Source organism: Ammospiza caudacuta, chromosome 2 (genome assembly GCF_027887145.1).
Source record: "Ammospiza caudacuta isolate bAmmCau1 chromosome 2, bAmmCau1.pri, whole genome shotgun sequence".
Lineage (NCBI taxonomy): Eukaryota > Metazoa > Chordata > Aves > Passeriformes > Passerellidae > Ammospiza > Ammospiza caudacuta.
The window spans coordinates 99,764,007-99,778,517 of NC_080594.1; positions in this window are offsets into that span (position 1 = coordinate 99,764,007).

The window sequence follows — 14,511 nt, forward strand, 5'->3', positions numbered from 1 at the left end:
CTTGGCATGGAAATTGGGATCTATTTTTCCCCTATCTTATATATATATATATATATATATATATATGTAATGACAGTAAAGATTTTTCCTTAATTCTAGACAGGGCATTCAGGGAATTAAACAAGTTTCTCCTGGATATGATTATCAAAAACTAAAGAGGACCTTTGGAAAAAGGAACTACAGATTAAACCCAAATACTTGCTCTACCCAATCAAATAAAACTACGGCAGTTAATTTCATTGTGCTCAGTATCTTAAAATCACTTAATCACAGGCCTGACTTGTGGTATGTGCAAAGTTCAATTAACTAATGCCATGAACTAACTGATAAAAGTTCACTAGAACTTTTGAAACATAATGAAAATTATGTAAGCAACAAAAAATATTCTTAATGTACTACATTAAATGTCATAGTAATGGCAGTGAGAGACTGCAGAGAAGAAGGTGAGTACTAAAGGGGTCTTGTGGGATTCTTCCTTTTGTGGTTAAACAAGGCAGAGCTATTTAAGTAAAGAACTTACCAAAATATTATTAATTTTTATTTCTGCTCCAGAATAAAGTTTCATTTGTTTTCTTTTCAAAATGTTAAATTTTCCTCAATTAATAAGGGGTTTATTATAGCTCTAGGTTATCTTATCTCAGGAAAAAGAAAAATATTTAGAGAGTAGCCAAAAAGTGGCAAAAAATGGAATTACTCTAGTATTATGATACAGAATATTACTCTAGTATTATGATATAATATGTACAGTATTATGATACTATTTTACATACAAACATGAAATGCATGTCTTTTTTCTATAACCTGAAATGATTAAAAAAATTAAATGGAACAATCTAATTTTGTGTCCAGTACAACTTAGTGAATAGAAAAAGTAAAATGGATGTAAGCTTTGGCTTATTCAGATGCTTTCAAACTTTGTTCTGGCACAGTCAGAGATAAATAGCAAGGCTGATGTTTTTGTCGTCATTCTCTCTGAAAATAGAACATGTTTACTGTGAACAGAATGACATTGTTTGCTGACTCCTGTAATGCTGCTCTTGTTTGAGAAAGGAGCAAATATAAAAGGAAAGTGGAATTGTGTTATGGTTCAGTGAAGTGGATTAGCAAACTGTGTAAATATGATGCACTGTTTGTTTAAAGAATTTCTGATCTATAAACACACAAGGCTAAACCCTGGTACTATTGAAGGCAGAGCCATAATTCTCAACTGACTTTACCAGGACCAAAGATTGGCTCAGCCTATTTTAATACCACAAAACTTCTCACTTCAGGAGAAAACTTGAATAGATTTTCTGTTTTCACAACTCAACTCTTCTATATCCTAAAATCATTGCTGAGAAGAGTGTGTGTAAGCTCCCCATGAAAACACTCTATAGACTTTTCCTCTAAGGAAACAAAGTCTGAGTCTGAATACACAGTATTTCTTCCCAGTATTTAATGAGTAGACTAGTAGATGCACAGAAGAACAGATGCACAGATTTTTTGATATCTTTTTCTAAACAGAATCAGCTAGTGACATATTTTTAAATATCAAGCAGCAAAATTACACTTCCACTGAAACACAAATTTTCTGCTATTTGCCTATTTTCTTATTTAATTTTATATTCAGTAGAGAAATAAAGGGATAAATAAGGCGATAAACAAAGAAACATACAAAAAGGACACATTTTATTATCTGAGAGGTTCATTTGAGCACCTTTAACTATGTGTAGCATAAAATTATTCTCTGTCCTTGGCAAATTTGTTCCCCCACAGAATTCTTGGAAAATTTGTCTCCCTAATGCCCTTTTATTCTTATTCAGTGGGGTTTTGTTTTTTTTTTTTTTTAATTAACCAACTTCACTATATCAGTTTTGGCTCTATTTTTTATCTGGCTGTGTTCTAGCATTCCTTTTCAGTCTTCTGTGATGGACATTCTCAAAAGGTTTCTCAAGCCCAGATAAGTGTCAACTTGTTCTCCTTTATCTCTGTAATCTGTGAACCTGTTCTCACACACAACAGTACAGTCCAGTCACGTCACTCACAGTGTTCTATAACATTGGCTTGCCATCCCTTAACATACATTTAGGCACACCATATCCTGTGAGGAAACAGAAGTTTGTACACTTTATGGAGCTAGAGAAGCATATCAGACCAGAGTCATTATGCTAACACATATAAATAGCCTTTATTTATGTAGGTTAGTGACTATTTAGATTTTCAGACTATTGGTGAAACCAAGTCTTTAAGCAAAACTATAATTTACAATTACTGGCAATTAAAGTACCTTAGTTATTTCATTACTTGTATGAAATTCACATTAGTTATATAATCAGAAATTAACCCATATTGTTTAAGGAATAGATTCTTTCCAAAATTACCCTTCCAGCAAGGTCTACGTAGGTAATGACATTCTGATATTCACACAGTATCATCTCAGGATCTTTTTAGGCCAAAGCTGGCTGGAACCTCAAAGAAAATGTCTATAGCAGACATTTTATGCATAGTTTTAGGGATAGTGATTTATCATTCCCATGTGTGTGTGTGTGTGTGTGTGTGTGTGTGCACATGTGTATCACCTGGTCTTTTAATAAGCTCAGGCATGAAGATATTTGGAAGTATTTGGAATCAATTCAGATATAAACTATGAAGCACCTAGGATAGTTAACTTGAGAAGATGTGGGAGAATGGAAAAGGAAATAGAGCATTATGGACACAAGAACCCTTTCAGAGGGAATGCTGGTAACAGCAAGAACACTTAAGGCCCACTGACCCTACAGAGTACAGACAAGAAGAAATAAAAAAAGGGATATAAAAATCAAGTGCCTCAAATGAATACCCAAGGTGCCCAAATGAACTTACAAGGACAAGGAATAGAAGGATAAGGTTTGTGGCAAATTTGAATGAGAAAGTTAGGAAGGATGCTTTTTTGTCCAGTTCGTATGAGCAGGAACAATTTCTCTGTCTTTCAAAATCTTCTCCACTATGACATAAATCTGTGTTTAGTGAGTCAGACTTTTTGATCATTTTCTTCTGTTATATACAGAGGGCTAAAAATAATAAAAAAAACCCATTTCATGAAAATTTTATGCCAGAGATATAGGAAATCATAACAGTATCATAAGATTTGGGTTTAATTTGATTTTTTAACACTTTTTTTACAGCTGTTGCAGGAGGCTTTAACCTGAAAACAGAAACAGCTTTAATTATACTTCTGCTCAGAAGAGGACATTGTTGCATTAGCAAAATGGTGTGGGAAGATTCAGGCGTGAAGGATGCAAGTGGCAGAGTTATTCACATTCTGAAGGAATATCTAAGTGACATTTTGGTCATAAGAACACTTTGGTATGAATAGAAAATAGGATTTTCTAGACTTCACCAAATTATAAGGCTAAAGAAAGAAATTGGAAATGTCCAAGTGTCTTGTCATATCTCCTAGCAAAAAATGAACAAAGCATATTTTATAATATTTCCATTTTTCAAAGACTAAAAAAAAGAATGAGAATGTTCTTCAAAAACAAGGTAAAAATTTGGTTTGTGAAAGCGTTACTATATAAAAGTATGGGCTTTTGGTACTTCTTACACAAAGACCTTGCTGGATATCTTTAGTTTGACAAGATAAATTGCGAGTGTTAGCATGAGGCATTGGTTTGTGTTAAAGATAAAAGATCTGTTCACAAAAAATTGCAGGAGCTAAAACCCTCTTTTACTATAAATAGTTTAATGCTGCAGAATTTTCTTGCCATCAAAAAAAGGTTTGCAAAGCTAAGTGTGACAACAGAGCTTAAATTCACACAGATGAAATCAAACAGCATTGGAAAATGGCTGAGCATGGTGATGAAGTGCCTGTAAGGAGGTCTGGCAGAAAAGCACTTTTCCAATAATGTGGAAAATGCCCAAGGTGCAAGCACACCAGGCAGATTATTGGCAACAATACACTCCAGGCATATAAATAAAATTCCTCTGTCATACTTTTTGCTGCCAAATTAGTACAGCAACTACACAGTAACTGACCCTTGCTTTTCTTTGGAGATCATAACTTATTGTCATCACTGGTGGTAAAAAAAGGAAAAAAAAGTCAAGCTATGCCTTTTTGTCTCTTTGTGTTAAGCAAAAATTAACTGCTATATTTCACACCTGAGCTTAACTGCACGCCTCTGTTGTACCCATGCCCAGCAAGCTACTAACAGTCAGACTGCAGTCCTCAGAAGTACAGGAATATTGTAACTTGCTGCTTGTTTCCAGCTGTGTGTCAGATCATGCTTTTAACTTCCTTTCTATGGATTCCAGGGAGAGAAGGATTGAATACAGCTTTGTGTGTGGAAGTCTTCTATTATAAATCATCCATGATATCTCAGCCCCTGAGTCCATCCTAACATTTTTGTTAGCAGAGTATGTCACTTGACTTGCAGCTTATAAGTCACTTTTGTATTCCAGAGCCAAAACCAATTTAGTTTTATTGTAGTTTACTACTACTGCTTAATTGTGGAGGATGGAGAGGTCCACTTCGCCTGTTAAAGAGAAGCACCAATATATTTATTGACATAAACAGCAATTTGATAGAAAAAGCCACAGTGGCTTTTTTTTTTTTTTTTTTTAATGTTTTAAGAACATTTGATGGCATTGTGCGCTGATTATTTACTGCATAGAGATAAGGATCAGACCCAGCTGTTAGGGACACTCTCCCATTGAGCCATGAGACTCAGAAAGGACCTCCTTGAACTCTAAACTCCTTCTGGGAAGGGAGTTTAGGTGCAGCTGGATCAAGGCTTAGTCCCAGACTCAGTCAATTTTTTCTGTTTAAAGGACTATGTGTGTACAGTCGACCCTTTATAACATTTAACTAAGATATCAAAGTTTAGCATCCTGATGATCATTTACCAAGAATCTTTTGTGGCAAGGAATCTCAGCCTCACAGAGTAACCCTGAGAAGTGCCCCTGCTCAAGGGAAGATCCCAGCCTGCAGACCATGGCCGTGCCGGGGAGATAATGAACCCTGGGCTGTCCACTATTTACGAGGCAAGATGATCTAGAGTAATATTTGCATACCAACCATGTTTTGGATGGCACATGCTCAACAAGCCCCCATCTGCTGATCAATATTGAAAGCTCTTAGCTGTTGTATTATATGTCTTCCCTGAGTTCAACTTAAGCCATCTGCAGCCATCATGTCCACCACTGGCTGCTATAGCTTAAGCAGAAAGGAGGAGAGCTGAGCACACTGCCACACTAATTCACCACTGCACTGATCTTAGTGGGGTCACACTACTACAAAAATCCTGAATTGTCACAGGATTTTTTCAATGTGCATTGCAGCAATATACAGTCTTAGTACACATTATTTTTCTTGTATTAGAGAGGAAAGGACGCTGTAGTCTTAAAATAGACCTCTTTTGATGTTGCTCCCAACAAACAGCAACCACATAAACAGAGAGAAAACCTTACATGTAAGTCATCATTAAGAAAACAAAGGGCACCTTAGTGTGAATTCCACCTCCACTGATCTGCTTCCTATAAGGAATATTGTGCATGTCCCCACATTTTATGCAGATTGTTAAATGCTTTTGGTCAGTAATTCTGGTTTTATATGACTACATAAACCAGAGTTGTTTACTTACTGCTTAATTAATTATTTGTTAATTATTTGCACGTTAGTTTAAGAGGTATGACTATCACAGTATGATAGACAGGTCTCTTACAGTCTCAGAAAGGATGATAAAGAAGATCCAGTTACTCAGGTTACCTAGTAGAGAAACCTCCCTGCATTCAGTTATTTCCCCTGTCACACCCAGTTTCTTCCACCACAAAACTTGACCACAGCCATAGCACTGTACTTTCTATAACACTTCCGAAACTGCATCCAGTAAGAACCGAAATACCTCCTAAATGTCACCACTTTTATATCATCAAAGTCAAGCAGAGGTCATGTCCTGAATAACGTTTCTCTCAAAGTGGTTTGACCTCTACTTTTGTCATCCTTCAATTTCCTGTTCATTCTCACAAATTGTTTTATACTTCTATACATTTCCTGCATTCAAATTTCAACAGTCTTGCAGCAATTTGTGGTGCTGTATGTATACGTCACTCAACAGTCTTCAAACATTACAGCTTTACAAGTGAAAGTCAGTTCACACAGTTCAGAAAGTGAAAGCACAGTTCACACTGTGCTTTTTATTTTTTTCCCATAGACAAATACACACCACAAAATGCTTTTGGTGGTGATCACTCCCTTATAAAAAACTACATTACTCTTAAAGTCAAAGGATTAATATGCTTCAATAAATCTCTTCAGGAGAAGTCAAATCACATGGACAAAAAGGAAAAATATTTTTTTTTTCTTAGCAAGACCAGGAGGACTGAGTTTGCATAGCATACTTGGAGAATGTAGAGTTTACCTGAAATGACAAATGGTTACTTCAGCCTTGGCATCCCCACAGTGACACTGACCTACAAAACCACAAATATATCTCACAGTGTGGAGCTTCTTTACATTCCCAGATGAGCTCCTGTGTAACATACACTTAGGTGCTACCTGCACCTGAGTCAGATATAGCAAATATGAAATTTTATTGGCTCAGGACCTCCAAGTTAAAAAGCTGAAGTATAGTACCAGCAAGGTTTAAAAACGAAGTAGCACTCTTTATCCACAGAGAGTTAATAACACAGAAAATAATTCTGCAGAAAAAAGTGGTAATAATATTTTAGAGATGGAAGAAAAGTTATAGTGGGCAACACATAAAACTGGTATAAATGACGAGACTTCACTTGTCAGTGCTCTTCATAAATCCTAAACTACGAAGCGCACCACAGCAGCCACACGCTGACAAAGAGTTAACCCATTGTAAATTTGATCTGAAGTTAAACTGGCTGAGGTCTACCACTTTGGAAGAGTACAGCAGTGGATGCTTCATCCGAGCTGAGCAAAGGTATCTTTGTATTTCCACAGGGACTGTCATGTACAGCCATAGACATGAAGGTACAAAGTGCACTCAGCACGTCAGGATGAAACATGCCACCATGCAAGAACATAAGTGGGTATGTTCTTCCTTGTTTTCATGATGGGCTACAGAAAGTGATTTAAAATAGGCTTTTGGATCTTCATTGACTTTAGACCCTTTCAAGATGGCTTATAGATGTAGAGATAATGATTATTAAAGTTATTATTCTTCTGTCTCAACAATACATATTCAGTATGCCACTATTTACCCCCACCAAAAAAAAAACCAAAACCTAAGTGCAAGATTCAGGAGTTTCATGCAGTGACCTTGCCTTTTGATGTTGCTTGAGCTCTGGCATCATGAACTGAAGGAGTGATTACAACCCGTAGGTCTTCTGAGCTCAGGAGTGCTGCTACCTGTAGTTTGATGCTGTATTTTTTATGAAAGGGAGCAGGCTTTTGTTCATGGGGAAACACTCCTGTCACGTACACTGTGACTGTCGCAGTGGTAGCAATCTTCCTGTGGGCAGGCAGATTGCACAGGTCAGCAGGGTGTACTTGCAAACTGCATCTTTTGACTGCAATGCAGAGGAGAACGCAGTTACTGTGAGAATGCTTATTTCTGTTTCCAAGTAAGAAAGGGGCTTTAAGCATTATTTATGATTTTCATCTAGTTGCTGTTCAAAATAAAATGCATCTTCTATTTTTCCTCATATCTGAGTTCTCCAACTTCAGACTAAATAATATGACCAGTAGGCTACAGAAGCACTCTCAACTCTCAGTGAGCTTAATACTCCCAGCAGTGTAAGAGCTCAGCTGTAACAGCAGCCATGGAGAGCATTTATCCCTCCTTACATCTGTAAATCTTATGTCAAGGGTACTCCACCGAGGCAGGAGAACTGTGGTTGAATTCTCTCACACAGAGCTGGGGACAGGACTAAGGACTGACTCTGGTCAGTGAGTTTGGAAGGCACATAATATTACATTTACAATCATATTCCTAAAGAAAATAATAAATTTGTCTTATCCATGACATTCAGAGAAAATTCACAGAAGATGAACTTCAAGCAAGTTTCTGAACTATAATTCCAAGTCCTATGAAGGCAACTCCCCTGCAGTCCTGAGTCAGTCACCAAAGACAAGGAGATACCAATACAGCCTGGACTAACTCTGTGCAGCTCCTATTTACTTAGTATGCCAGGCTAGGTAAATTATTCATCTGAGAAACAGAATTTTCATGACATGACATGTACCATGTCATTGTTTTTGAGACCAGGTGCTGAATTCCAGCCCAGGCCCTTTTGACTTGTGCTTTAAAAGTAAGTTGTACATCATCTCACAGTGAGAATCCATGTCATGTCCTGTTTCCAATTCCCAAGTGCCTACAAAGCATTTCCTTGCTTTGTAATACACTGTTTTTCTAATTTATATTTCATGTCAGAATATCCAATTTTTTTAATTGAGAAACTTTTGGCATTCAGTTTCTTTTCCTGGGAAAATTAATATAGAAGACTGCTCTTCAAGGAAAAAAAAAAAAAAAAAAAAAACACAAAAAACCAAAAACTAAATGCAACAATGAAAAAAGTCATAGCACGATCTCTTGGAGGCAATTCCATTTGTGACAACCACCAGACCTCTGAAAATTTTCAGCTATCTCTATACTCTCCAAGTATTTTAAGTGTGATGACATCTTCTCAGCACATTACATCCTCAACTTCTTAATTTAAGACTTCTGGTTATCTTATAAAAAGGAATGATTTATATCTAATTTTTTTGTTCTGCTTAGACTGTATGTCTTTCTGCATATTTCATAGTGAACTGAAATATGCAGAAAGACATGCACTACTTCATAGTGAAGTATAGAGTTCTGGTAAGGAGGTTTATTGTCCTACCACAAGCATTTGTTGATGAGTAATTACATGAGCTGGAGTCCTCTACTAGCTACACAGCTCCCTGTTTTCAGTCAAGAAGATTTTGCAGTGGGTACTTACTGCTCTGTTTCATTATCTACACTCTGATTCTCAGACAGAGCTTAACCACCACAAAGAGAAAGGAGCTGGCCTCCTTCACTGCATCTCGTTCTTCTCTGCCTTGCTACTTGACATGCAAGGTGTCCTTACTTTGTCAGACAAAAAGCAAGCTTGTGATTATTTCCCGTTTCCCCCAGATATACACAAAATGCTATTTTATAGCATTTTGTGTTGGTAGGTATTGAATACAGCTTGAGGCTGAATAGTTAGTCAATCTTGCTGTTGTGCATACAAATTAGCACATCCCTACATTTCCCCACAGACAAAAAGAGGGTAAATTATGGAACCAACTTGTCTGAACTTTGATTTGTCTATCTTCTTGTTTGCAGTCAATCACCACAGCTTGCTCTTGCTAGTGATGTTACAGCTGTGCTCCCAGAAAGATCAAAGACCATTACAGGACCATGCCCCTCTCACTCAGGCAGGCAGGGTGCTGATCACCAGAAAACACACCCAGCACAGGGTGCCCAAACCTGCCCATCCTCATCAGCTTGCACTAATTCATAATGACTCTAAGGAAACTGTATTCTGTAGGACAGAACATTCATTATCCTTTTTCCTTGTTATTTTCATTCAATGACAATTTGCTTATTATTTGACAAATGCTAAGTGAAAGGATATCTTACATAGTAGATGAGCTGGAGTTATTGTTTGAATAGTAAGAGCTTGTGATTGATATTCACACTGTGCAATAATTTCCTTAATCACATGTTTCTTTTCCCCATCAGACAATTATTATACCTATATAGAAATTTCAAAATGGCTTTGCAGCATCCCCCTGTGTGAATGCATATCTGAGTGAATATTTGTATGTAGGTTATTCACATCACAAATATTCACATCTGTTTTTTGAACAGAAGGATCATCTCAGATAATTGGTATTGAATTTGAATTAATATTTTGGAATAATTTTTTTTCAGTGTTTTCCCACCTTCTATTCAGATGGACACTGGGACTGATGAGATGACTAATACAAGACTACTATTTCTATATTTTCCTCCTGCAAAGATTTTCATGGACAAACATTCATACAAACAAGAACATAACTACTCAGAGTAATTGATTGCAAAATCTTCCTTGATATCCCCTTCCTCTTCTTCCTTATCTTTTACAAGCCTTCCATATATCTGTTGTTTTATTAAAGCAATTTTAATATTCATTGAAAGAAAAACTTATCAGTAAACAGGAAACTATAAACATATTGCTGTAAAATGATAATTGTCCATTGATAAATTAAAGCATTATGCATCTGACCATGTGCTAAGAGAACCACTGAAGCAAGGTGTCTCAGCTAATTCAGCAAATTAGTGGTGTTTACTGGTTTGAAAAAAAAATTAAAAACCAGGAACCACAGCTTTTTTCTCTCTCTCTCTCTCTATTTTTTTTTTTTTGTTTTGTTTCCTTGGTTGTTGTTTTTATAGCTTTTTGTTTGTTTGTTTGTGTGGTTTGTTTTTTGGGAGCTTCCTTTGTGTGTGTTTTTTAGGTTTTTTGTTTTGTTTTGTTTATCTTTCCCTGGTTCACCACATTTTAAATTGAACACAGAGATAATTCCTTTTCATATTTCATATTCCATTATTCTCTTTTGTTGCTTTATTTGCACTACTAGAGATATAATCTATACATTAGTAGAGATTATGCCTGGACTCCTTTTTAGGGTCAAATGCATCCTGTCTCATTTTCCCAGTTCCAAAGTGTAGCTGTTCAGTCCCAGGGGGGACAGAAGCTGAAGTGTAACCCCTGAGACACCAATATTTACTTTAATTAGGTACCTTTTCAGACCAATAGAGAGTGATACAGCTGCCTTTATGAAGTCCTATTTCAGTGGTTTCCTGTAACATTTATTTCCCCACCCCACCCCCATTCCTCTCAAGGATACATTTTAGTGCCTCTGAGCTTCAAATGAGAGTAAAAACTCCAGTACTGCTCACTTGGCTCTTGCCCAGTTGGCTCTGCTCTTTATGTGGGCAGAATAAGACACTCTCCCACAACCTAGAAGAGGACCTTGACTTGCAGCCAGCAGCTGAAGCCATAAATTTAACACTGTCATGGTTGCTGCTTCCTCTGAGGACATTCCTTTTTACCTCCCAGCACAAGCCCTGAGTATTGACAGAAGAAAGGTGGTCAGGGTGATGTGAGAATAAAGGGCAAGGTCCTTAACAAAGCCAGGATCCCATAGGGTTTGAGACCCAAAGTAACTATTCTGGGATCTACATTCCATTGCTGAGCCTGTTTGATCTTGGCTCATTAAGCAGGCAGAAAAATACTAACAAAATAACCTTTTAATGTTAATTCCTATTATTATGTGATTCTTAATTCTCTCAAAAACTTCAATCCCAATTAGGAAGCTACTACCATAAGATCCCCTATGGAAATATTATGAGATGTAAAGAACATAATAAAAAAAGCATGCCCATGGAAGAGTAACTAAAATAACTAAACACATGACAATCAACTTGGTACCTGGCCATGCTACCCTCAACAGTACTCCTGTCCTGCAGAGGATGTAAAAGAAAGTGTTGGTTGCTCAGCATTTCTTTTTTTCACATACCACTTCTGCTAGTAGTGGCAATAAGGTTCATACTCATATAACAGCTTTATCATTGTTACTACCTGTTCTGCAAGTTAAAAACATTTCTTACTTTGTTTGCACAGAGCTCACTGGGCTTTGTGCCTGTCAGTGTATTTCTGCTGATATTATAAGAAAAGGCCTTATTTAAGCTGGGCTGTGAGTAGAGCTCAATAAAGAGGAACAAGAGACTGATTTCATCATAAACACTTACATGCTCTTTAGATGGGATGAGAGCCTCTAGCTGGGGTCCAAGTAAGGGAACAAACCCTCAGAGTTGATAGGGCAGTTCCTGAAGCAGCAGATGTGGTCCCTTAAGCAGCATGGTTGGAAGATTGAGTGACATCTACAGCTATAGGCCCTGGCACTCAGCAAAGCCATGGAGCAGACTGAAGGCTGCTCAAGAGTTACATGTCCCCAGCCTAAATTCTCTATGAAACTTTTCCCTCTCCTTCTGTCTCTCACTTCTCTTGCCCTCCCTAACAGCTATTATCTTGTTTGAAGGGCTTAGCTCACTGCATTAGCTGCAAGCTTTGTCACACATTCAGCACTTCAAAATTCTTCTGCAGTAGCAATGAAAATGCTCAATTAAGTTCAGATGGGAAGAAGAGGAAAAGAGGAAAGAGGAGTTTATAAAGAATTGATTGTATTTAACATTATATAGGCATCTAATGCTGGTCAGAGGAAGGGTTATGCTCTATGAAGGCAGTACAAAGAAAATAAACAGACCAATTTTAGTTGGGAATAACTAGATCAGGACTAGCTCTCAGACGTGATCAAGATTCTTATTTCTTCTCTTTCTCTCCTGGACACGGGTTTCAAAATGAAAATAAAAGGCCCATTATTGCCCACTGGTGGTGGTATTCAGACATGCCAGCAAACAGTAGAAAAGCTATTTTCTAGGTTACTGTTACTGAAATATCTGGATGAAATGAAGAAAGAATGCTGCTACTAAGTCTCTTGTGCTCAGGCTAATGTCACAGGATTTATGGCTTTAATTTTTAATAATGAATCAGAATTAATGTGTTTGCAGAGCCATGCATGGCAGGGATATTATCTTCAGAGACCACAAGGCATATTAATCTAATAGGAACAAGCAGAAAAGAATACAGGTATTAAATCTAGATATAACATCTTAGAAGAAAAAAAACCCACAAAAGAAAAACAACTGCATTTGACTATGCTTTAGCTCCTGAAACAACAGTTCTTAACATAATCTTGGGGGGAAAGAACACCTATATGCAGATTTTCCTTCCGCAAATACTGGAGATCAATCTTTCTCACAAATTCCTGGAAGTTATCTATATTTTTAAAGCTTCAATAACTTTATTTACAGAGTTACAAATTATATTCAAGTACAGATTAAGCCTTTGCAGCACTCCATTTATTACAGCTATGTCCAGAAATGAGTTTCTTTTCCATAACCACAGTCTTAGCAAAAAAAATGAAGATATGAAGAGATTAGAAATTCAACAGTCAAAAACCCCAAACTATCTTAAATTTACTGCTTATAGGATTTAGATATTGAAACACAAAATTAATTTCATTGTTTGGCCTGTGTGCATTTTAGTAAGATCACTTATCCGAGGTTTTTACGAGTTTTGTTTCAGTAAGATTCAACCTTCTATGTGATTTGAGAGATTTTAAAAACAGCTTCCTTGTGAGGGTAAGAGGAGGGGCAGGTACTGATCTCTTCTCCCTGGTGATCAGTGACAGGACCTGACAGGATGCCGTGAACTTGTAACAGGGGATATTTAGGTCAGACATTAGAAAAAGGTGCTTCACCCAGAGGGCAGCTGGGCACTGGAACAGGTTCCTCAGGGAAGTGGTCGCAGCACCAAGCCTGGCTAAGCTCAAGAAGCATTTGGACAATATTCTTGGGCAAGTGGTGTGACTTTTGGGAGTGGTCCTGTGCAGGGCCAGAGGTTGCACTCAATGATCCTTTTGGGCTCCTTTTTTTTGGCTCTTTCCGAGTCAGCTGATTGTGTTATTCTGTGATTCCATGATAGACAAACAAAAATGTACATATACAACATAAAGTTCTAAAAAATTACTAAGTCTAAATTAATTAGTTAGTATATTAATCTTTGCTTTCTTTTTTTTTTTTTTTAATTGTAAAAAGTCTGTAGTTAGAAAGTAAAAAATCATCCTGTCTAGTATTCACCTTATTGAATTCTTATCAGGTTTTTCCCTGAGCATTTAATGTTTTCAGTTTCTGAGAGAAAATAATGATCTGTGGTTTATCATCCCTTCACATTCCAGGGAAGGATCTGGGACACTGCAGTAGGGACACCATTTCACTTTTAACATATTTTTACAATCAAGTACTTTAATGTGAAAATGTAACTTTCCCATTTAATATATTCGATCTGTCCAAGTTTTTAATCAATACAAATACATTCTCTGAAAAATCCTGTTAGGAATTATGAAGCACAATTTCCATAGACTGGAATTACAGGGTTTATGAGGAAAGTTCTGCTCAGGAAGGACTTTCAGAAATAGCCCTCAAGGAGAGGCATTTCAGCACTGAGTTGCACTGCCCAGAAAAGCCCTTTGCGACCAACTAAAATTGCAATTCTTTTCTTGTAAGACTTAACAACGGTATTATGTTCCAAGAAGCAATCATTCAAGTGCAGACAATTTAAACAGAGAGCTTTAAAGTGAAAAGGCTATGGAAGAATAAGGCCTGTAAAATGAAGGTGAAACAGCTAAGTAGAGAACTTGATATTTCCAGGACCAGCAATAAAGTATCTTATTTTCCTTTTGACCCCGGTCCACTTCATGATATTTGCGGCCAAGCAGAGTTGCCATCACACAGACCTTTGATTTTATTCTCTCGGCATGAGACATAGGGGCATACCTGGGGAAAGTGTATCCATGTCAGAAAAAACCCCAAAACATTATTTTGTTAGTTTCAGCAGGAGAAAGCAAAATATAACAATGCAAACAAAGGCTAAAGCTGGGCAACACATTTCGTATGAGTTTCCTATCAGCCAAAG